The 25,585-nt window shown below is 37.9% G+C and overlaps 1 pseudogene; it reads right to left on the reverse strand.

Annotated features, from left to right (window-relative positions):
- The window catches only part of LOC102493149 (dehydrogenase/reductase SDR family member 7-like), a 51,731-nt pseudogene that overhangs the window by 5,919 nt on the left and 20,227 nt on the right, over positions 1-25,585 (reverse strand).

Consider the following 25,585-nt stretch of genomic DNA (forward strand, 5'->3'; position numbering starts at 1 on the left):
AGATGCGCCCGTAAATGAAAACCCAGCAAAAAAAAAAAAAAAAAGATATTTGCTATTGGGCACGTGCACTCACAAGAGAGACAGATGGAAAGTAAGAAATCACTCCCTAGAGGGGATAGTTATGCTGTAGTCCCCTCCATTCTCCTCTCAGGATTTTGGGCGCACACACACTCAGCGTGAGTCTTAACCCTCCAGGTATAGGACTCAAACTGCAGTCAACTACATGGGAGTCCAGTGACCTAACAATTGTGCCATCTGCTGGTTCCAATTTTATTATTTTTTAGAGAGAGAGAAAATGAGAAATCACCCCTGACTCCAGGCAGATGGCCATGCCACAAACCCTTCTCCTCCATTCTCCTCTTGGGATTTTTGGCATGCGCGCGCACGCAGACACACACACACACACGCACATACATGTGCCTGGCATATTTTCAAGCTGCTAGGTCAAGGAATCTACCATGCAGTCAGCTATATGGAATCCAGTGCCTTAACCATTGTTCCACTTGCTGGCCTAAAATGGACTTTTAAGATTAAATTTCAATAAAAATTGATATTCTCAGTAGCAATGAGTGTGTATTTCATAATATTTCACACATATTAGATGTTGCCGTACTTCATTTTTCTAATTTCATAATCAATATGCCTCTCACTGTATGTAGAAAATTTAGCTTTTATTTTACTAAGCTTCTGATGAAGTTGAATAATTTTTCATAATTTCATTAGCTATTTTGTTACAATTCTGTGCCCGGGAAGCTAGAATACTTATTTAAAATACCCTACAGTAAAGTGCTTCAGAATAATTTTCTTTAACTTGAAAAACGCAAACATATTACTTGGTGCCAAGGATATGGATGATAACATTATTAGAGAAATGGACCATGAGAAAGGAATGGGCCTCCATCTTTATCAGGGAAGGGTGTGAGGAAAACCATGTTGCATAGGTTGAGATACTGGTTAAGGTATCACACATCTGGTAGTATGAGCACACCAGACTCATTTTCCTGGAAGGACTTCAGACATTTTTGAAAATCAGAGCTGAGCTTTGACAGTCTAGAGAAACAAGGACCCAATAAGTAGGAGGAAGGGTAGTCTTAGAGAACCTTTGTCTTCTCATCTACTTTCCATGCTAGCCTCATATAAGAAAGAAACTTAGTAGCAGAGTTCAACTGCAGTGTTCTAAGTATTGATTAAACGGCCAAGTCCTCAAATGTATATCAAATAAAGAAACAATATTCAACAATTAATTCATAGTCTGTGTCTATTCTGGCCTATGTTCTCTGAGATCAAAATTCTGGGCCTACTTTGAAGTTTATGCTTCTTTCTTAAGCAGAATCATGCCCTAAAACTCCTGTCCAGCATCCAAATGGCCAGGGGCATGCTGTCCCAGAGAAACACTGGCAATTGACTTGAAGAACTCTTTTCTAATCATCCTGAGGATGGTCAGACCCTTATATGTTTATGACGATGAAAGCGTAGACTTAACTGGACAAAATGACCTCTGAAAGTCTATCTCATTCTTTGATGCTATTTCCCACTTCAAATCCTGGATATTCACTTATTTCTTTGTAAACCAGATGGATCTAGAATTCTAAGATCTATTGACATTACCATTTCAGTGAATCTCAAATTTATTGAATCCCATTCTAAGCCTTTGAACAAGTGGCAACTTTTATTCTCCAGGGCATCTCTCTATAGAGCTGTTTCTTTGCCAGAAGCCCTGGGACCGAAAACTAATTTATGCAGACCCTCTGTGTGGAGATAGGTCAGTTTAGACCTGTCTGATGTCTTCCTGAATGCCCTGAGTCAACACAGGCTAACCTTTCAGCAGAGAGAGTCATGTTCTCACAAAGAAAGGCTGATTCTCTGCAAGAAAATCACACAAAAAAGAATGACTCTGCTGCCCTTTGGAAAAATTATATTCTACCCAAGATACTCATGATACCCATGGTTTTTCTGTTCCAAAAGAGATGTATTGATAAACTGACACATTCTAATCAGGTGAGTTATTTTGACTAGTCTAAGTCCTGGGGAAATAAGTGAAGAAAAAAGGACTACCAGAACATAATGTCACTTCTTTTTCTTTCTTTTTTTTTTTTTTTCCTTTTCAATATGAAGAGTCTATCATCCACATGAGTTGCTTTGTCACACTGAATTACCTAATAAAGCATGCTAATGCTCCAAATGTTAAATATTCTTTCTCTTCTTTACAACTAGTTGTAATATAAACTCATTTATAATGTAAGTGGCTGCCAGTTTCCAAACGATTACCGAGTATTATGAGACTGAGTAAATACAGCACAAGATGCAAGTCAAGACACCTGCAAAATATCAGAAAGGGAGTGCTGTTTTAGAGGAGTTCACCAGTGGGGCAAGTTACTGATAAATCAGGTTGTGGGAGGCAAATTATAAATTTTAACAGTCCCACTGGGAGAGCTGCAGTCTCTGAAATTATAGAGCAATATTGCATTGTATTATTCCTTTGGTACCTTCATTTGATCATCTTTAATGATATTTCATGTTTAGTAATGATATAATAGTATCTTGTATCTAGTATTCCGTAGAAGAATGACATGTGAGCATATGTTGAGTTCACTCATGCATAGCAAATAGGAAAAGACTTAATAGTATCTGTGGGAGTTAATGTCAAAATACTTTTAGAAGTTGAGCTGGATTGTATTATATATGTGGTAGGAGATGATAATTCTGTGTGAAGTTGATCATTTAAAGTCAAATTTATCAGATCAAAATGACATTAACAGTGTTTTTATTAAATAAAATTCAACTATTGACTTTGGAAATTGCATAGAACAAGATGATCCACATATTTAACTCCTAGCTATTTTTTTTTAAATTTTAGAATAAATTGATAAGTATAATAACATTTTTTCCATTGAGCTGCCAACTATTAGACTTGTCTATAAATTTTTGATATTTTAACCACCTCCTCATTTATACATTTGCCTGTCTAAAGCTATTGACTGTCTGCTGTGTGGCAGACCCTGTATAAGTCAATGAAGACACAAATAGAGAGAAGTACAAGCTCATCATGTAAGGTTTTTATATTGTAATGGAAGGCAGGACTACAAATAATGGCAAAACTATGAGATAGGTAATATCAAAGACATAAACAAATGCAATAAGAGCATGCGAAAAAGAAAGTGCAGGGACCAGCAGTTAGCATAATGGCTATGTCGCTGGACTCCCATGTAGTCGACCGTGGTTTGAGTCCCAGACCCGGTGGCTTAAACTCACGCCGAGTGTGCCAAAGATCCTGAGAGGAGAATGGAGAAGGGATTGTGGCATGGCCATCTCCCCTGGGGGGTAATTTTTCGCTTTCTGTCTCTCTGTCTTTCTGGCAAGTGCACGCACCCTATAGCAAAAACCTCTCAAAAAAAAAAGTGCATAAATTAACTTAGAAGAATAAGGTAAAACTTCAAACAGAATGAAAATTAGATTTCTAGGAAGTCTGGGAGTTTGTAATTCTAAATCTTTGTTGGGCATTTGAGGCTTACATGAGAAATAATTGTGGTTTATGTTAAATCAAGCAGCTTCTATTTTTAAAAATACTAATTAAATGTTTCTCCTTTTCAATCACTGTGTATCATTACAGCATACCAAATGAATTTTCCCATCATGCAGAGGGTGAGAGGGAGAGAATCAAGGGGAAAAAGAAAGAAGCAAAACATTTAGGGGACACAAAGATGGAAATGTAAAGCAATTTTTCAAAACAAGGAATGAGTCATACAAAAATATGTTGACATATAGAAAGAGTTATGCCATGACTGCTTAAGTTAATATTTTTTTTCTAATAAATGGTTGGAAGGGATAATAAAATGCAGAGCAGAGGAATTACAAAATCGGCTTAACAAAGTAAAAAGATGGGCTGTGCCAATACTAAATGCAACATCTCATCTAAATTGTCATGTTTAAATGAATAGCAGTCTTTATAGCATTCTCTTATTTCACTCAATATTCATAGGGCTGGAAGTGAATAACTTGTTTTTCATTCCTAATATTCGAGATTTGTTTTTCTCACTAGTCTTTCTACAGTTTTCAATTTGGTTAATTTCTGATATTATCCTTGCTATTTCTTTCCCTTTGATTTGGATTCATTTTCCTATTCCCATTCTAATTGCTTTGTGTAGAAGCTTAGGTTAATTGATTTATATTCTTTCTGCTCTACTAATATAAGCATTAAGTGCTATAAACTTCCCTCTAAACACTATTATAGCTGCATCACACAAATTTTTCATTTTTTTCTTTGTTTAGCATCTAATTTTTTTCTTTATCTATGAAAATTTTTCATTTTCATAAAGGTCAGGGTATTTTCTACACTATATTAAGATTTATTCTTTGCCCCACAGATTATTTAGATGAGTGGTGCTCAATTTTTCAGGGGTAGACATTTATTTTTTACATCTTTGTGTTAATAATTTCTAACCTAGGTTTGTGTAAATACACTCTATAATCTTGTGTAAACATGGTTAATTATTCATTTCTCAGAACATATCCCTGCCATTAAGCAATGATGACTGTATTACCAAAAGGTTTTATGGTCGTATCCTCAATTTCAACTTTTGAGAATACCTTTCTAACAAGGAATTACTTTATTATTATTATTATTTTGCATTTTTTTTAAAAAAAAACAAGAGTGCTAAACTGATTTTAATCAGAATATACTGGACATATGCCCAAAAATACTTTTTTTTACAGAAAAATACATTTTCTACACTATTGATTAATTACTTTCTACAATCGTTCCAGAAACAATTGCTCTGAGAAATAGCTATAATTGTAGCATACAATGTTAATATATAATTTGTCTCTAAATCTCGATAATCTATAGGTTTCTAAAATTGTTGAGTCCTGCTTCCATTTTTGTTGATAATCCTTTTCTGAATTTACCACTTTCTTCTCTGATTTTATTAAAACCAGCAAGAAGAAAACAGTTCTGCCACTCACCTTACTGCTATTATATGAAGTCTACTGTTCCTCCGCTGTCTAAGAATGTACTCTTCCTTCTAAGCCCTCATAAACAGCAACTTTCAGGCCCATATGTCTACTAACACTCTGTTCACAACAATGAAATATTCTTTAAGAAGGCATAATTTTCTACCAGGCTTCTGAGTCTTCATTGGCTGCATTTTCAATATATATAAATATATATATATATAATCAGTTTGTATAAGACATTCTAGGTATTTTTGGCATGTTATTCAAAAATTCTTCTAGAATTTGTCCAATTCCCAATTTCCAAGTCACTCCTGCATTTTCAGATATTTATTACATTAGCACTGCTCTTTCAGGTCCTCAAATATATTAGTTTTCCATTGCTGCTGTAACACATTTTCACAAACTTAGTGTTTTAAACAACACAATAGGCCAGACGTCCCACATGCATCTCACTTGGCTAAAATCCAAGTATTAACTGGGTTACATTTTTTTCTGGAAGCCCTAGAGAAGCCATTACCTGCCTTTATTTCATGTTCGAGTTGCCCGCTATACTCCTATCTCACAGTCCCCTTACCCACTATCATCAAAGCCAGCAGCACTGCAATTTCTCTGATGCCTTTGTAGTCTTGATGTCCTTTGTTGCTAGCAGCTAGAATGCTCTGTAAGTTCTCTCCTGAAGTATATCCCAACTAGTTGACAATTTCAAGTATGAAAGATAATTAAATAAAATTTTAAGGACAATTTTACAAGGCAATTTCAAAGGTAAAATATGTCTGAAACACAGTTTCTGTTTAATGAATCCTCCATAGATAGATGTACTCCAAGAGTGTTATAGTTAAGAGTTTCAACTACAAAAGAGATCATGTATTTTTAAATACAAACTAACACAATATTAATGATAGAGGAAATTAGAAAAACAAAATGAGATTAAGTCAAAAGTTGTAAGAAAATTATGGATTGTAAAAATCAAAATTATATCGGGACCAGCAGTTAGCGTAATGGCTATGTCGCTGGACTCCCACGTGGTCAACTGTGGTTCGAGTCCCAGACCCGGTGGCTTAAACTCACGCCGGACGTGTGTGCATGCGTGCCCAAGATCCCAGGTGGAGAATGGAGGAGAAGGGATTGTGGCATGGCCATCCCCCCTTGGGGGTGATTTCTCACTTTCTGTCTCTCTGTCTCCTCTCTGCCTCTGTCTGGCTGGCGAGCGCATGCTCCTCATAGCAAAAAAAAAAAAGAAACCTCTCCCCCCCCAAAAAAAAAGATCAAAATTATATCATCAAAATATCTGAAAACTTGAATGAGTTAATTATCAAAAGAAATACATTTAATATAAATAAAATAAAATTATACTATAAGCAAGATAATAAATAGCTACTGTGATTGACTTCTAAAAGTTATTTCCAAATAATTTCTCCCCTGTTCTCTTTAACTATAGAGGTTATAAATCTTAAAGTATACATTTCTTAGCCTACCTTGAAGCTCTGCAAAGCTAAGAAATCCAACTTGAGCTTAAGAGAAAAGATTTCAGTGATGTATCAGGTTTAACTGGATAATTCTTTACTTTATTGGGTAAAAATATTAGACTTATTTATAATCCTACTATCTCCCTCTTCTACCTGCCTTAAATGGAAAAATGATGCTTGGAAAAAATTAAGCCATCATCTTACTATAATGTCAGTGTGAGAGAATGGCAGATTACTGGTCCAGACCCACCAAGTCAGCACAAGTGCTTATTGTGTATGCCACTGTAAATCTAATCTTTGTGTAGAATCTTAATATGTGTCTAATAATTAAGTTCACAAAAAGCTTGTAGTAATTTATTTTCTTAAAAATATTCCAGGAATCGGGAACCAGCAGTTAGTGTAAAGTCCAGCAGTCGCTGGACTCCCACATAGTCGACCGTGGTTCATGTCCCGGACCTGGTGGCTTAAAACTCACGCCGGGTGTGTGTACATGCGTGTCCAAGATCCCGAGAGGAGAATGGAGGAGAAGGGATTGCGGCGTGACCATCCCCTCTGGGGGGTGATTTCTCGCTTTCTGTCTTTCTGTGTCTCTCTCTGTCTGTCTGGCGAGCACACGCGCCCTATAGCAAAAACCTCTCCAAAGGAAAAAAAAAAAGAATTCCAGGAATTGAATGAATGACGGCAACCAGACTTGCAGATGAGGAGTGGGGATGAGGACTGACTGATTCCTAATCATTAAAAAAATTGATCACTACTCTGACACTACCTGATGCAGGACCTATACCAGGTAGACGGCTTGTCTGAACAAACGGTTGTGCAGCACGCTCAATTCGTGCTGGTCTGAGAAAGATGCAATCTCCAATATCGATGTGAATAGAAAATATGGAAAATACCATAAAAAGCCTATGTAATTAGAGTAAAAGGGACAGGGTTAGGGAATAGTGACCTTAGAAACAAATAAATTAGTATTAACAAATTTTCCTTTAAAATGCTTGAATTGCACTCTATCAATTTTATGGATTTATTTTTACAACTTCCACATTTTCAGCAACTGCCCTTTCACTCCTTCCACCAAGGATGTCAAATTCATGAAAAGTGTTTTGAAATTCACACTACTTTCCTGTTTTCATGGGCGCTCCAAATCCATACCCCGAATGTGTCAGCCGTCTGCCTGACTATAACAGGATCTTATTGCTGTCAAGTAGATTACAAGATAAATGCAGAGACAGGAAAAATGCCATGTTTAGGATTCCTTATTTGGGAAAAGTATAAACAATAAAGTCACATATTCTACAAAATAAGATGTTTCTCACTTGTGGCATCTGATAAGTCTTAAAATATCTGTGAAGATCCAGATTTTGCATTCAGATGTCCTCCAACTACTTTGCATACAACTGAAAGAATAATTGACACAATTCTAGTTTATAGGGAAGAAATAGATTCTAGTTATATTGGACCATTAATTTGTTTAATGGCTGTGAACAGCTTACACCCCTCCTTAAGAACCATCACCACTAAAACTCTACTGCCTCCATTTGGGTGTTTGATTCCAGCAATTCCACATGCTCCATAAGAAATAATTTAGCATGTCTGTGAGATAGATGACAGGGTTTGGATCTTTTCTCCTCAGAGATTTAACCTGGAAATTCTTTTTAATGCTAATGGCAGTTTTTCATGTCAAGGCTGGCATATTGATGGAGGAACACACTCCTAAATCTGTTTTTACAGTTGGTGTATACTTCGAAGGATTTTACCACCATATGGCCCTTAAAGATTTGTTATCAGTCAATCCACGGTGGTTACAGAGTCAGCTGTGTATCATTCTTACAGGTACTCCACACCTCCAAAGTGGGAAAGAAACCTAAAATAAAGATGTTAACCGCTAGAGGCAAGTTCAGACATGCACCCAGTGAGTTAAGACAGACTCTCACTTATCTTTATGTTCCCCATAGCACAGCAACCTGGTGAGGTATAAGTGGCCATTGGGTGAGCCATGGACACATTTCCCCTCTTTATGTGTCTATGAAGAGCAGGGATCAATAAAGGACATCAGAAACTCACTCTCTGGAATGAAAACTTGATTAGGAATTGGCATTTGGCATTCCCATTAAGAAGTTAGATTGTTAGGACTCAAGTTCTACCCATGCCTCCTTCACTGGAGAGAGACAGAGAGAGATTCAGAGATAAGGGAATTGAGAAAGCACTCCTCATGGGAGACGGCCTTGCCTCAATCCCTTCTCAATTTTCCTCTTGGGAGAACACATGCCTGGCGTGTTTTACGACACCTGGATCAGATCCAGACCATGGCTGGCCCATGTGAGCTCTCATTCCCTGTGCATAGTGCTTAACTAGTGCTTACCTGTGGCACTGTGTGTCCAGCCCAGTTCTAGCTCTCATTATTGTTACCCTAGACCTTACATCATCCAGAATTATTAACATCTTTCTACCTGTTTTTAAAATGCAATTGTTCTTACCTCACATACTTTCATTTTCTTAAGAAAAGAAATGTGACTTTATATAGTATCTATGTGTACATATATAAATATATATCTATTTTATGGTGTTTTGAAATATAAATAATATAAATGTAAATAAAGATTATAGCCTGAAGAGTCATTCATCTATGGGGCAACTGACTTAAATTCAGACACCATGACTGGAAATATTCAATCCTTTCCTTACATACAACTTCTTTATATGAAAACCAAAACACCTATAAGATTTTCTTTTTTACCTAAATATTGAGCATTCTATAAATCATGATTACTTATCCTGTTTTCTTCCAGAAATTTGGTGTGGTTTTGTCACACATTCCATCTCAGTTCTCTTCTTATTATACTGCAAATATGAAGGAACTTCAGAAAGTTCTTGGAAAAATGGAATCAAAGTATGAGTTTCTTTGGTGCACATAACATTGAAATTCATGCATGGTGTTTTCATAATACACATTTTCCATGGGGATTTTGAAGACCCCCTCATACTGTTAGCATTTTTTTCTTCAAATTTTTGTTATCTATTTCCAAACAATAATAATTACAATGATAGTAAAAATAATAAATTACAAAATATCTGATAAATTACCATCACAAAAGCTACATCACATTTATACAATTTCTATTGGATATTGCAGTATTTGATGTGGGGGTTAGAATAATGACCCCAGACAAATGTCACACCCTAATGACTAGAATCTAGAACAATATTATTTACATAGCAAAGGGTACTTTCTTTTTAGAAGTTTTTATCATAGGGTGTTTGTACTCACCAGAGAGAGACAGAGACAGTGAGAGGATAAGTGAGAAATTCCCCCAGAGGGGATGGCCACACCACAATCCCTTCATCATTCTCCCTTGGGATCTTGGGCATGCATGCACATGCATCCAGTGTGATTTTCAAGCCACTGGGTCCAAGACTCAAACTGTAGTTGTCCATGTGGGAGTCTAGGAATTTAACCACTATACCATTTTTTTTTTTTTTTGGAGAGGTTTTCGCTTTAGGGCGCGTACGCTCGCCAGACAGACATAGAGACAGAAAGCGAGAAATCACCCCCCAGGGGGGATGGTCATGCCACAGTCCCTTCTCCTCCATTCTCCTATCGGGATCTTGGGCACACACGCACACGTGCCTGGCATGAGTTTTAAGCCACCGGGTACGAGACGCGAACTGCGGTCGACTACGTGGGAGTCCAGTGACATAGCTATTACGCTAACTGCTGGTTTCCAACTACTATACCATTTGATGGCCCCACAAAGTGTACTTTTAATATGTGATTGAAATTAAAGAGTTAAGGGCCAGCAGGTGGTGTGGAAGTTAAGTGCTAGACCCCACATGACTGACAGCATGGTTCCTTTCCCAGACCTAGTGGCTTACAAAACATACTGGGTGCATGTGTATGCATACCCAAGAGGAAGAGAAGAAAATGCAGTGTGGCTATCTCCCCTGAAAGGTGATTTCTCACTTTTCTTCTCTCTCTCTCTCTCTCTCTCTCTCTCTCTCTCTCTGTATGTCTGGCAAGCATGAGCGCCCTATAGCAAAACTAAAAATATATATATATATATGTATACTTGACTTAAGATGGAGAAATTATATTGTGCCATCCAGTTAGGATTAACTAGTCACATAAATTCTGAGAAACATAGACCCCCCTTGCCCTGGTCTGTTCAGGCAAATTTTACAATGAAATAAAAAACAGTAGAGATCAAAAGTGTGAACACTCTTCATATTCCTTCAACCCACTATTTCTGGTTTTAAATTGGAGGAAAAGAGCTATGTATCAAAATGCATGTGGTCTTTACTAACCAGAAATAAGAACATACCTGACCTGAGAGCCAGCAAGGAAATGGGACTTCATTTGCATAACTACAAGAACCTACATTCTGCAAATAGCAGTGTGAGTGAAGAAATGGACTCTGGTTGAGCCTCCAGAAAGGAATGTGGTCTTGCTGACACCATGATTGTAGCCCAAGACCCATTTTAAATATCTGAGGCTCATTGTAGACATCTGATCTCAAGAGTTATAACTTAATAAGCTGATGCTGTTTGGAATCTCCAAATTGGTGGCAATATATTATGACAACAATAAAACACTAATATATTGACATATCATATACCTTTATTTATTTTAGTTATTTTATTAATAATTAAGTTAGTACAAAGGGATCCTCAAAAAGTTTGTAGAAAGTGTCTAATTGCAAAAACAAAAACAAAAACCCTGAATAAATTTTTATTTATTTAGATATTTTTTGGCATCAAATAAATTCATGCTTTAACTCCATTTATACAGGATATCTTTGAAGTCTGAGTCCTTACAATCCATCCTTGTTATTGAGAGCTGAGTTCTGGTTTATATCTTGCTATTTGAATATTCGAAGAAGCAATGATAAGATTAAAGATGTGATTTATTGAGGTAAACTGGAGGAGAATAGAGATTAATCCCGGATAAATGATTATTTCAAGACTATGAGTCACTTCAGTTGCTAGTCAAAGACAACTGTGAGCCAGATTAAAGAAAGGCATCAGAACTTTTCTCTCTCCCTTTCTTTTGGTTTGCTACAGGGTCCTTGCATTGACCAAGGATAGACAGACAATGAGAGCAAGAGAAATCAGTCCCCCAGAGAGGCATGGTCACTCTTCAATACCTTTTCCTTCATTACTATATCCTGTCCAGATTTTGGACATTACACACATGTTGCCTGGCATGCTGTTCAAGCCACCACCGAGGCTGGAATTCCAATTGCAGTCAGCTATAGGAAATCCAGTTTTCTTAACCACCAAATGAGGGGACCAGCCCAAGATAGCTTTTAAGGCAATCCTACAGGGTTCTTAAAAATTGAATTTCTTTGCTTTTTGTTTTTTGGGTTTTTTTTGGAGAAGTTTTTGCGATAGGGCATGTGTGCTCTCCAGAAAGAGAGACAGATGGAAAACGAGAAATCACTCCCCAGGAGGGATAGCCACACCACAATCCCTTCTCCTCCATTCTCCTCTCGGGATCTTGGGCACTCACGCACACACGCCTGGCATGAGTTTAAGCCACCGGGTCCGGGACTTGAATCGCGGTCAACTACATGGGAGTCCAGTGCCATAGCCATTACACTAACTGCTGGTCCCCCCCAAAATGGAATTTATTTTGCTGGCTTTGTGCCTGGTGGTTAAGGGAGTTGGTTCCCACATGTCTCATCATGCGATTCTAATCCCAGATCTGGCAACATGAGAAACATGCAATTATGTGTGCATGCGTGCCCAAAATTCTGAAAGGAAAAATGGAGAAGATGGATTGTAGTATGTCCTTTCCCTTTGGGAATATTTTCTCTTGCCACTCTCTCTATCTGTCTCTGTCTCTCTCTCATCTTCTGTCTCTCTCTGGTGAGTGTACACACCCTATACAAAAACAAAAACAAAAGAAAAAAACATGAGTTGAGGTGTTTTTTTTTTTTGGGGGGGGGAGGTTTTTGCTATAGGGCGCGTGTGCTCACCAGACAGACAGAGACATAGAGACAGAAAGTGAGAAATCACCCCCCGGGGGGATGGCCATGCCACAATCCCTTCTCCTCCATTCTCCTCTTGGGATCTTGGGCACGCACGCACACACGCCCGGCGTGAGTTCTAAGCCACCAGGTCCAGGACGCGAACTGCGGTTGACTATGTGGGAGTCCAGCGACATAGCCATTATGCTAAGTGCTGGTCCTAAACCTGAGTTTCTTAAGTAATTTGGTTCCTTGAAAAAATCTGATTAATTCCCAAGTTAAAATTAGAGGACACAGCAAAAAGAACTCAGGGAAGAAAATACTTTCTTTTCTCAAACCTCGTAAGTTTTTAGTTAAGACACTCTCCTAATAATAAAAGTCAAATTAATAAGAGAAAAATAAGTAGGATTTGTGTATACACACACACACACTTTTTAATTGATATATAAACATTGTGACATATTTCTACGGTAATGTGTGGTCTTTCAATACACATACGCAATGTGTAATGATCAAGTCAGGACTATAAGCATATTCACCATCTCAAACATTCATCATTATTTTGTGGTGAATATTCCAAATCCTCTCTAGGAGAAGTATACCTTAAAATGTTCTGTGCCCATCATGCCCAAGAGATATCAGTTCTAAAGTACCGTTTAGTTCTTTAAGAAGGAAAGACCTTGCTAAAATAGGATATCTAACAAAGATCAATAAATTTAAAAGTGCCAAGAGAAAGGTCTAAGCAGTCCTAGATTTCTAAAAGGCAGGAAAACTGGCAGAAGGTGGACAAATTTGCTCCGTAATTTCCCTAGTCCAGTCAGAGTCATCGTGAACTGAGAGGTGAGCTGTCTTTCTAGGGTAGATTTACATCTTGCCCTCAGGCAGACAGGAGGAAATGGAGAAAGTCTCCCTACTACTTTCTTCAGCTCAATAATTCTCAACATTTGAAAGAGAAATATTTTGTGTTTTTTTTTTTTTTTACAATCATTCCCAATCGCTTTTTAGTCCTCAACTACACTTAAATTGGTACCTGAAATACCATTTCAGTAATCTCTGACTGCTTCCTGTTGAGTGTTCAGGATGTGATATGCCCAGGAAGCTAGGAACTGGCACTCAGGAGGCACTGATGAGGACTTCTCTGGTTACCCTATCTACGTCGCAACTTTCTGGAAATGACTGATTCCTCTGCTTTACTGCAATTTTCTCTCTAGTGCATGCTTCAATGTAGCAAACCAATGATCCATCTGACCTCATTTTTGGAAGTCTGACTCCTGATATTCTTTAAATATCATTCTATCTCTTTCTCTTATGTCTCAGGTCTGGGTAGGCTGATAAGAAAGGCAGGGCGCTCTCCTTGTAGGACCTGAGAAGGATTCAGACATGTAAGCCTTGCCCATGTGTAAAAATTTTCACTTGGTTCTAGCCTCAAAGCCCTTCCTTTCAGCGCCTTGTGAAGAAGAGGCGAGAATGATCCCAGGATCGACCAAAGCCTGCGCACTGCTAATTCCCCGATGTCCAGCGCCTAAGTCCCTCCATCATGGCCATCATGCCCAAGAGAAAGGTTGGAGGGGATGCTAAAGGAGATAAAGCGAAGGGGAAGGATGAAGCACAGAGAAGATCTGCAAGGTTGTCCGCGAAACCTGCTTCTCCACAGCCAAAGCCCAAGCCTAAAAAGGCCCCTGCAAAGAAGGGAGAGAAGGTGCCCAAAGGATAAAAGGGAAACACTGATGCTGGCAAGGATGGGAATAGCCCTGAAGAAAATGGAGATGCCAAAACAGACCAGGCACAGAAAGCTGAAGGTGCTGGAGATGCCAAGTGAAGGGTGTGCATTTTTGATAACTGTGTACTTCTGGTGACTGTGCAGTTTGAAATACTATTTTTATGAAGTTTTATAAAATTGCAGAATTTTGTTTTACCTTTTTTTTTTAAGCTTTGTTGTTAGCACACAGAACACTTCATTGTTGTTTTTTGGGGAAGGGACATTTGTCACTAACAGAATGTCTCTGAAGCTGGATTGATTTGTACAACATCTTTCCCTTCTAGTTTTGAGACTTCCTCTTGGCTCCCGAGAGGAGGGATTCCCTGACACACAGCCACTTTGTTTGGCACAGATGCCTTGGGGTGTGGAAAACTTAACATCTGCTTTTATGTCCTCTCCCTCTCTGCCTTCAGCATAGACTTAACTCCTTAAATCAAAGAACTGTTGGGATCTGACCACAAAAAATTGGTTATACCAGTGTATCAGGCAATGTGGACTTCCCAATGACATTAAGATGGCGTCCTTCAAAAGAGCAGCTCCTTTTCTATATTGTTGGATCTTCAGGTTGATAATTCTGCAATTTTCATATCCTGAAAGTCAGGATTGCCTCATGAAAAGTTGTTAAACAACATGCTAAATGTGAAATGTCAACCCTCACTTTAAACTTCCCCTCTTCAGAGCATCAGATGAAGACTTCACTGGGTTTTACAATGGCTTTCTGATTTTGGTAGTCCATTGAAGAAGGGAGTTTGAAAGTTGTTGTATACTGTTGGGAACCAGCAGTTAGCGTAATGGCTATGTCGCTGGACTCCCACGGAGTCGACTGCGGTTCTCCCACGTAGTCGACTGCGGTTCGCGTCCTGGACCCGGTGGCTTAAAACTCACGCCGGGCGCATGTGCGTGCGTGCCCAAGATCCCGAGAGGAGAATGGAGGAGAAGGAATTGCGGCGTGACCGTCCCCCCAGGGGGTGATTTCTCACTTTCTGTCTCTATGTCTCTCTCTGTCTGTCTGGCGAGCACACACGCCTTATCGTGAAAATCTCTCCAAAAAAAAAAAAAAAAGAAAGAAAGTTGTTGTATACTGTTAACAATTTTCTGCCCATGCCCTGCGTGAAATACCATGATTGTTTATGAAAAGTATCTTTAATAAAGGTGGATACAATTTGGCTTGGGGGTAAATTAAAAAAAAAAAAAAAAAAAAAAAAAAAAAAAAAACACCTTTCTTTCATACCATTTCACATAAGCTTAGGAATTCTGTCCTGCTCTCACCACAAACCTCAACTATGAAATAAGCCTTTTCATACCCTTTGTGTGTGTGGAGGGTAGAGGAGTCATCAGGCTCGACACCACAACCAAATCTGGGGTGGAGTTTCCTCCCAATTTTTCAAATTAACTATACAACAAAATATATTTCCTGATGTATCTTCATATTTGTCTGTATTTCTTATTAGAATAAAAACTTCATGAAAGAAAATGTATTGCTTGTGTTATTCACTGCATCCTGAATAGTACAGAGCACATTGAAAACATTCAATAATTTGTGTATATGTTTGTGAATTACTTTTTCCTTAGTATAATTGATATTTAGGGAACAAAAATAATTACTTCAACCATTCACTTACCTCTTTCACATTGAAATATTATAAAGAAAATAAAAATGGCTTCATAGAAACTTATTCTGTCCCCCAAAAGTTATACTCTAAGAACCAGAATGCAATGCCAAATAATAGAAACTCGGTATCTGTCTCCGTCATTTTAGAAATATCTATCGGGCATCATGTACCAGGCATTGCTATAAGTCCTAGCTTAGAAATCCCAGTCTCCTGAAGTTTACCTAAACTCTAGCTATCTTTCTAATGTAATCTTTTCTGTAAGGTGAACATATTCGATTGTGTAGACTACCTGCCTGAGACAAATTTTTGAATGCTAAAAAATATTCTCCTGCTTTGCATCCTCTAAAGTAATATTTGTTTTTCAGTGGATTGTCCCATATTATCTACTCTGTTCACCATTTTTCTCCTCTTCCTGGACATGTAAGCAGACTACATTTCCTGAACTTAATGGAGAGTCATATGACTGACTTTTGGCCAATAATGGGGGAAGACATTATCTATAAGCTGCTTCTACTCCTGCCTTTAGAAAGTTACTTATGTGGCTGGGCTCACCACACAGAGCTTGAGAGCTGAGGGGAGGGAGCCAGATCACACGTGGTTCTGTTTGAATCCCATCCCCAGTGGCGTGAAAAGCACTTTGGGCACATGGGTGCACATGCTCACGATTCCAGCAGCAAGGATGGACCAAAGAAAGGAAATGGTGGCTTACAGGTCCCCATTGCAGGGCTTCTCTCTCTCTTTCTCCCTCTCTTTTTAGCTATCTTTGTATTTTAAAAAATTAACAAAAATTACCAAATAAACCATGCAATACTCTTAGCCATCCATGGAGACATTACAACCCATGTGTTTCGGATTTAGTTCCACTCCCTTCTGTTTCCATCTTCTGGTATTCACCATTACACTTTCTGCTTCTATGACATCATATCTTACAGCCTCTGCTTGTAAGTGAAAAGTATGGTATCTGTCCTTCAGTGCCTGCTTATTTCACTTAGGATTATCTTCTCCAGATTCATTCCTTTTACCTCAAATAACAGAAATTCATCCTATTTCACAGCTGAATAGTATCCCAAACATTTTTTAAGAGCTAATTTGTTATCAAGGTGTAATTTATAAACATTGAAATGTACAGACTTTGAGAGCACAGGTCAGTGAGTTTTGACAAAGGTAAATGCCCATATAACCAATACAATAAATACTCTCAGAACTCCAGAAAGTTCTTTTATGCTCTATTATGGTCTGAATGTTTATTTCCTCCAAAATTCATGTTCAAACCTAATTCTCATTGTGATGGTATTAAGAGGTTGGGCCTTTTAGGGCTTGATTAAGCCAGATGGACAGAGCCCTCCTGAATGGGATTAGTGCTCTTAAAAGCTTGAAAGTAGCCGCTTTACATCTCTACCATGTGAGGACACAGAAAAAGGCGTCATCCTACAAGCAGAGAGCAGCCCTCACTAGACACCAGATATAGTGGTGTCTTAATCTTGGATTTCCCAGTCTCAAGAACCATCATCAATGCATTTCTATTGTTTCTATAAATGAATAAATAGTGAATGAAAAAAAAAGTATTAATTATCTGGGCCAATGGTCACTCTCTTCAGAAAAACTGTTGAAAAGAGTTTATTCACAAATGACTATCATATGATAAAGAAGTAAAAAAAAAAAATGTTGCATTCTCTTTGAGATGCAGAGGATGATTGTTACTACAGCAGAGCCTGGATGGACCAATCAGCAGTTAGCGTAATGGCTATGTCGCGGGACTCCCACGTAGTCGACCGCGGTTCGCATCCTGGACCCGGTGGCTTAAAACTCACGCCGGGCGCGTGTGCGTGCGTGCCCAAGGTCCCGAGAGGAGAATGGAGGAGAAGGGATTGTGGCGTGACCATCCCCCCTGGGGGGTGATTTCTCGCTTTCTGTCTCTCTGTCTCTCTCTGTCTGTCTGGCGAGCGCATGCGCCCTATAGCGAAAAATCTTTCCAAAAAAAAAAAAGAAAACTGAGTTTTACTCACCCTGCTTACTCCGAGGCCTGCTCTAATTGTTGGTCACGCTGTCTTTGATGTTGGTTTCTCTTCACATCAGCAATTATATTGGCCACTAACCACTTGTTAAAACATTTTTTTAAGAACAATTAGTACAGATATGAATGGGTTCCTTCAATCTTTGCTATCATTATACTCACGATATTAACATGTCCTCTCATTATTGACTGGATTGACTGTTTGATTTGAGTAAATGGAATGTTGGATATTTCCAAGAAGAATTAAAAGGTGTCACTTATTATATCACTACTGTTACAGAGAGGTGAAAAATAAAGGTACTGCCTTAAATATTCCTATTGCTCAGTTTGCTCCCTTCTCATTTTTCATTGGCAGCAGGGAATTGCCCTGGAAGTGACTAATTAAGATTGGTGTCCTGCGGTACCCAGCATTCCTAAGTGATAATTACTGGAGATTAAAAGCCAAAGGACAACAGGCTTTGAAGTGTTTAATGGGGGAAAGTAACAAGGCTGATGTATGTATTTCCCTAGGTTTATGGCAGAGACAGCCTAGGAAATGTGGATGAATCTAGTTTTTAGAAAGAGTCTTGCTTTAAGTTCATGCAACTAGAGTATTAAGTTCAGTGGGTCAGTCAGTGGCATGGTGGTTAAGGTGGGTTTATCCCACATGGTGAAATGTGGCTTACAGGTCCCCATTGCAGGGCTTCTCTCTCTCTTTCTCCCTCTCTTTTTAGCTATCTTTGTATTTTAAAAACTTAACAAAAATTACCAAATAAACCATGCAATACTCTTAGCCATCCATGGAGACATTACAACCCATGTGTTTCGGATTTAGTTCCACTCCCTTCTGTTTCCATCTTCTGGTATTCACCATTACACTTTCTGCTTCTATGACATCATATCTTACAGCCTCTGCTTGTAAGTGAAAAGTATGGTATCTGTCCTTCAGTGCCTGCTTATTTCACTTAGGATTATCTTCTCCAGATTCATTCCTTTTACCTCAAATAACAGAAATTCATCCTATTTCACAGCTGAATAGTATCACAAACATTTTTTAAGAGCTAATTTGTTATCGAGGTGTAATTTATAAACATTGAAATGTACAGACTTTGAGAGCACAGGTCAGTGAGTTTTGACAAAGGTAAATGCCCATATAACCAATACAATAAATACTCTCAGAACTCCAGAAAGTTCTTTTATGCTCTATTATGGTCTGAATGTTTATTTCCTCCAAAATTCATGTTCAAACCTAATTCTCATTGTGATGGTATTAAGAGGTTGGGCCTTTTAGGGCTTGATTAAGCCAGATGGACAGAGCCCTCCTGAATGGGATTAGTGCTCTTAAAAGCTTGAAAGTAGCCGCTTTACATCTCTACCATGTGAGGACACAGAAAAAGGCGTCATCCTACAAGCAGAGAGCAGCCCTCACTAGACACCAGATATAGTGGTGTCTTAATCTTGGATTTCCCAGTCTCAAGAACCATCATCAATGCATTTCTATTGTTTCTATAAATGAATAAATAGTGAATGAAAAAAAAAGTATTAATTATCTGGGCCAATGGTCACTCTCTTCAGAAAAACTGTTGAAAAGAGTTTATTCACAAATGACTATCATATGATAAAGAAGTAAAAAAAAAAAAATGTTGCATTCTCTTTGAGATGCAGAGGATGATTGTTACTACAGCAGAGCCTGGATGGACCAATCAGCAGTTAGCGTAATGGCTATGTCGCGGGACTCCCACGTAGTCGACCGCGGTTCGCATCCTGGACCCGGTGGCTTAAAACTCACGCCGGGCGCGTGTGCGTGCGTGCCCAAGGTCCCGAGAGGAGAATGGAGGAGAAGGGATTGTGGCGTGACCATCCCCCCTGGGGGGTGATTTCTCGCTTTCTGTCTCTCTGTCTCTCTCTGTCTGTCTGGCGAGCGCATGCGCCCTATAGCGAAAAATCTTTCCAAAAAAAAAAAAGAAAACTGAGTTTTACTCACCCTGCTTACTCCGAGGCCTGCTCTAATTGTTGGTCACGCTGTCTTTGATGTTGGTTTCTCTTCACATCAGCAATTATATTGGCCACTAACCACTTGTTAAAACATTTTTTTAAGAACAATTAGTACAGATATGAATGGGTTCCTTCAATCTTTGCTATCATTATACTCACGATATTAACATGTCCTCTCATTATTGACTGGATTGACTGTTTGATTTGAGTAAATGGAATGTTGGATATTTCCAAGAAGAATTAAAAGGTGTCACTTATTATATCACTACTGTTACAGAGAGGTGAAAAATAAAGGTACTGCCTTAAATATTCCTATTGCTCAGTTTGCTCCCTTCTCATTTTTCATTGGCAGCAGGGAATTGCCCTGGAAGTGACTAATTAAGATTGGTGTCCTGCGGTACCCAGCATTCCTAAGTGATAATTACTGGAGATTAAAAGCCAAAGGACAACAGGCTTTGAAGTGTTTAATGGGGGAAAGTAACAAGGCTGATGTATGTATTTCCCTAGGTTTATGGCAGAGACAGCCTAGGAAATGTGGATGAATCTAGTTTTTAGAAAGAGTCTTGCTTTAAGTTCATGCAACTAGAGTATTAAGTTCAGTGGGTCAGTCAGTGGCATGGTGGTTAAGGTGGGTTTATCCCACATGGTGAAATGCATTGTTCAAATCCAGTATTGGTGGCTTGAAAAACACATGTGTATGGGTGTGCTGAAAATCGTGAAGGAGAAATAGAGGAGAAGGAATTGTAGTGTGACCATTCTCATGGGGGGTGCTTTCTCACTTTCATTCTCTCTCTCTCTCCATGAACTCATGCACCATCTAGCAAATTAAAGAATAGTAATAATAATAAGCTTACTGACTCAAGTCAGTAAATCAACATTTCTATTCTAGAAGCAGCTCTTAAAGAAAAGTGAGAAGCACTCAGAGTGAACAACTCTTACAGAAATGTCAATGGGAGTGTTTTCATCAATTTTACTTTAAATGCACAGCATTTCCATGATTTCAGAGGCAAGCTTCATTGTATTACATGTGTTGGCCTAATGAGTGAGATTAGTGCTCTGATAAAGGAGGTTGAAGGGAGTCTTTGGAATAAGCCCGGGCTGCCCTGTTTGGGCTGCAATGCTTTGATCACTTAGCAATCGTATGTCTGAACTATTGGATTAATAGAAGATATATCTCTCAAAGTTAGGAATTAGGATTTAGAAATCCTGACTAGCCTATCTTCATACTTCTTTTTCTTTTTAAAATTATCTATTTAATTCCATTTATTATTATTATTATTTTAATTTGACCAGACAGAGACAGAAAGAGAGAAAGTGAGAGAGCAAGCTGTCAGGTTCGAGACTCGAATCATGGTCGGCCATATGGGAATTCAGCGCCCTTAAGTACCATGCCACCTTCCGGCCCCTATCTTCATACTTTAAAACCAGATATATGAATTTTTAGTGAGCATCTTCTGCTGTACTCCTAAAGAAAAAAGATTATAGATCTACAAATAGAGAACATCAAAGAGGCATAAAGGGACAAGTGGCAATGAAAGACTGCAAATCCCAGAGAAAGGACCCTAGAGCTTAGCTCTTTATGTTTCAGTCTCTCATAGCCACATCTCTCTATGAGAATGATGATGATGTGGTGTCCACACAGTTCTATAATGTGATCTATCTTTTGGTCTAAGGAATTGAGCAACAATAAAACACTAAGAAATGAGCATATTTAAAGTTAGCTCAAACACATTATCTAACATTATCTCATATCATATTTCTGATACTAAAAGATAATAACTACTTAGGGACAGCCCTGTAGCCCAGTTGTTAAAGGAGCTAGATCCCATATAGTAATCTGAAGATAAAATTCCAGGCCTAGTAGTGTGAAAAGCCTGCCAGATATGTGTGTGAAGCCAAGTATGACCGGATGGAGATATGGAAGGGAAGGGGATTGCAATGTAAACATGCTCTTGTGGGAAGGAGGGTCCTTTCTCATTCTCCTTTTTATTTGTCTTTGGCAAGTGCATGTTCTCTCTCACAATTAACAAAAATAATAATTACTCAGTTCCTCCTAACATTTTCTGTAGAGTAACTAGGAATGGGAATATAAAATAAATAATACCTAATCTTGAACACCAAAGGAACATCCAGTCGGTGGTGAATTCCACGTTTAAAAAAATCACAATTATTCATAACAAATTGCACTAGCTATTTGTGTGGCCTGGTGATTGGGGTAACCAGAAACTGGAAACTGCAAGATGGACAATTGATCTGTTTCCCAGTTTTTACTCCAAAGGGAAAAGCAGCATTAGATGCTAGCATTTGGGAAGCTGCTTTCTAATTTCAATGTTCAGCAACCACAGCATTCACTGAGATTTATTTGCAGCAAGGAAATTGTTTGGGGAACATAATTTTTACAGGACATAACAGCGCTATATGCTTTTCACGGTTTCCACTGATAACATTTGTGACACTTCAGGGGAAAGTGCAAACTTTTATAAAGCTACAAAACAGGCCTCTAAGGGGACTGATTTTAGCTCAGTTAATAAAAGGTCTCAGAGTATTTCAAGCTTAAAAGAAAGGGCAAAGAATAGAGACCAAGACATCAGGATAATCCTTCTCTTGAAATAAATTACCTTGGTCCCAGAAGAGGGGAAAGTTGAAAACTGGCATTCTGCATAAGAAATTCAAGTAGCTCTATAAAATATATTTTCCGCCCCACTTTCTATTTAATTTTATTTTAGAGTGATATAGAGAACTTTGAAATGATCTTTTTTTTTTTTCCAACTTTTGGCACAAGATTGCCAATTTATTTTATTTTTAGATATATGAACACAAAATATCTGTGCAGGCCAAAAAAGTGCACAAAATTTATACAACTGTCTTATCTCAATGCAGGAATACAACCCTCTTCCTTAATAATTTAGAAAGTACTTTATGCTAGAGACATACATCCAAGTTTAAATTTAATGAAATGCATTTTAAAAACATTACTAATCAGGACCAGCAGTTAGCATAATGACTTTGTCACTGAACTCCCATGTAACTGAACGTGGATCGAGTCCCAGACCCAGTGACTTAAATTCACACCCAGAGCGTGTGCGTGCATGCCCAAGATCCCAAGAGGAGAATGGAGGAGAAGGAATTGCAGTGTGGCCATCCCCCTGGGGGGGTGATTTCTCACTTTCTATCTCTTTGTCTTTCGGGCTAGCGCAAGCACCCTATAGCAAAAACCTCTACGAAAAACAAACAAACAAACAAAAAACATTACTAATCTAACAATATAGAAACAGAAACCACACCAGCAATCAAATGAACAAATGCGAACAGTCATTAGACATAAAAAGACCATGAATATGTCAATGGCAAGAGATAAGAAAATGGTTAAACTTAAAACTCACACTGGGTTCATACGCATACATGCTCAAAATCCTGAGAAGAGAATGAAAAAGAAGGGATTGTGGTATGGCCATCCTCCAGGGAAAGGGGAGGGTGATTTCTCACTTTTTATCTCTCTGTCTCTTTCTGTCTCTCTGTGAGCACATGTGCTCTCTAACAAAAATTATTGGAGTTGAAACAATATTGATACAATGCCCTCAGACTCCACTTTCTTAAAATGAAAGGAGAATTAACACCTTGTTAGTCAGCCAGAAAATCTTACAGCACACCCACCAAAAATCATTTGGACAGGGTGGAACACATGAGTCTTGTTAAACAGTGGATTATGTTTTTGTTTTTGTTTTTCTTTTTCAGACTTCTTATTCTTTAACTTTAGGTTGGAATGGTATAGACAAAAATTAATAAAAGAAGGAAATCAAAGGAAAGGGAGATATTCTGAGAACAAGTATTGAAAATACATTTAAACATTTCTCATAAAAACTATAGAGGTAAATAAAGTGCTACATATATTTATTTTTGCCAAGAGGGTATTAAACTCATAAGTATAATTTTGTGTTCTAATGAGAAGGACACTAAACTGAAAATTGGATAAGTAACCATGAGAAATTTGACAAGTTAAATAACTTGCCTTTGCCATTCTGTCAAATGAAAAACTATCTGCTTTGCTTCAGCTTTATCTCCACTATAACCAAAGAAAAGTATTGTGAGCCTATTCCACTGTGGTAAGTACCCCAAGGTACTATGGACAACCTTTAAAAATATTCTTGAAGAGCCAGACAATGGTTCAGCAATGATATAACTGGACTCATATGAGTAAGGTCCTGGGTTCATGTCCTTCTTGAGCATGCTGGATGCACAGGTGCCAGCTGAGGCTGGAGATGGATAGACTCTGTTGGGAATTATACTATCTCCCTCTCTCTCTCTCTGTCTCACTGTCTCTCTCTTTCTGATGGAAATAAATTTAGTAAATAAATAAAAATAATCTAAATTCGATAGTAATAGTTCTAGAATATTTTTTGAGCATTACATTAAGTGTTTGAGTGAAAATTTAAAAATACAGAACCTGTTCTAAGTATAACTCTAGTGAAAAGTTCATTTAAGTTGCACTATTTTCCTTAACATAAATTAAAAAGTGGAGAGGCTGGGCCAACAAGAGGTTGAAAAAAATTAATTAAAGAAGGAAAGTAAAGGAAAAGGAGATACTCATTTTTTTTTTTTTTTGAGAAATTTTTCCCATAGGGCGCGTGCACTCGCCAGACAGAGAGAGACATTGTGACTGGCTGAGTTTATAGATTCTTAAGAGGTTTGTTACTGGTTATCAATTTGTAAGTTTTGAATCAGTTTGTACTGTATGAAAGTGTTGACTTTCCTATGCCCAAACTAATAATGGTATTGTTATTATTAAATATTTCAGGTTAATAGTCAAACTCAGTCATCTTTATTATCAACTACTTTTATTATTAGTGAGACTGAAAAATAAATATATTATAAAATTGGCATTAATTCTTTTGTATTAATTTCATTTTTTATTCTTTTGCTAATTGCATTTTTTTGCTATCTTTTAAAATCTGTTAATTAATAAAATAAAATAAAATAAAATAAAACACTATGGACATACCCCCAAAATCCAAAGCAATGGCAGTGATTGTTTAAACAGAGTGAATGACATGGCATCTACTCAAGTTTTCCTAAGAATAAAGACATGTTCCTTGATTAATTTAGGAAAAACTGCTTGCCAACCTAAATCTATTGTATCAGTCCATTTGTTTGCCTCAGGAGCTGTTGGAATTGTAAAGAACCTCTGGTAGTCATACATTTTTAGTAATGCTAGGTCTTCCAAAATGATTCCAGTGAGTATCAATCCCAACAAGGTCTTTCAGAGAAATGAGGTTCTTTCTATTGACCCAATCATAAAATCTCCTAGTTATGAGAACAAGAGGAACAGAGAACCTTGCTTAACCCAAGAGAAGGAGCACAAAACTTGGATTTTAAAGGCCTTTCTGACTGAGAGAAATTATGGTCTTTGCTCCTATTGATCTCCCATTATAAAATGAAGTACTCTATCATGTAATGACAGTGGAGAATAAAGTTGAAATGTGTTGATTATGTGTTAAAGACAGATGGTATAAATGATGTCTGGGGAGAAGTGAATATGGGTTAGAAGATGAATTATACTTTCAGTTTTGAAACTGGAAAAAAAATACCAAATTGAGAATGCAGGTATAATATGAAATTCTTGGTAGCTAGCAATTATTTTTTTTTCTTCATTTACCTCTTCTCTTGTCTGATTTTCTCCCAAATAACAAAAATATAACTGCTATGGTTTACATGTCTCCTAAAAATTGAAGTGTTTATTTCTGGTTAAAATGGCACTAGAGGGTGAACATTTAATCAACAATTGTGTTGAAAGGTGGGGACTTTGGGGGCAGGTTAGGATTTAGATCATTAGGGTGGGACCCCCA

Source organism: Tupaia chinensis, unplaced genomic scaffold (assembly GCF_000334495.1).
Source record: "Tupaia chinensis unplaced genomic scaffold, TupChi_1.0 Scaffold147282_1, whole genome shotgun sequence".
NCBI lineage: Eukaryota > Metazoa > Chordata > Mammalia > Scandentia > Tupaiidae > Tupaia > Tupaia belangeri.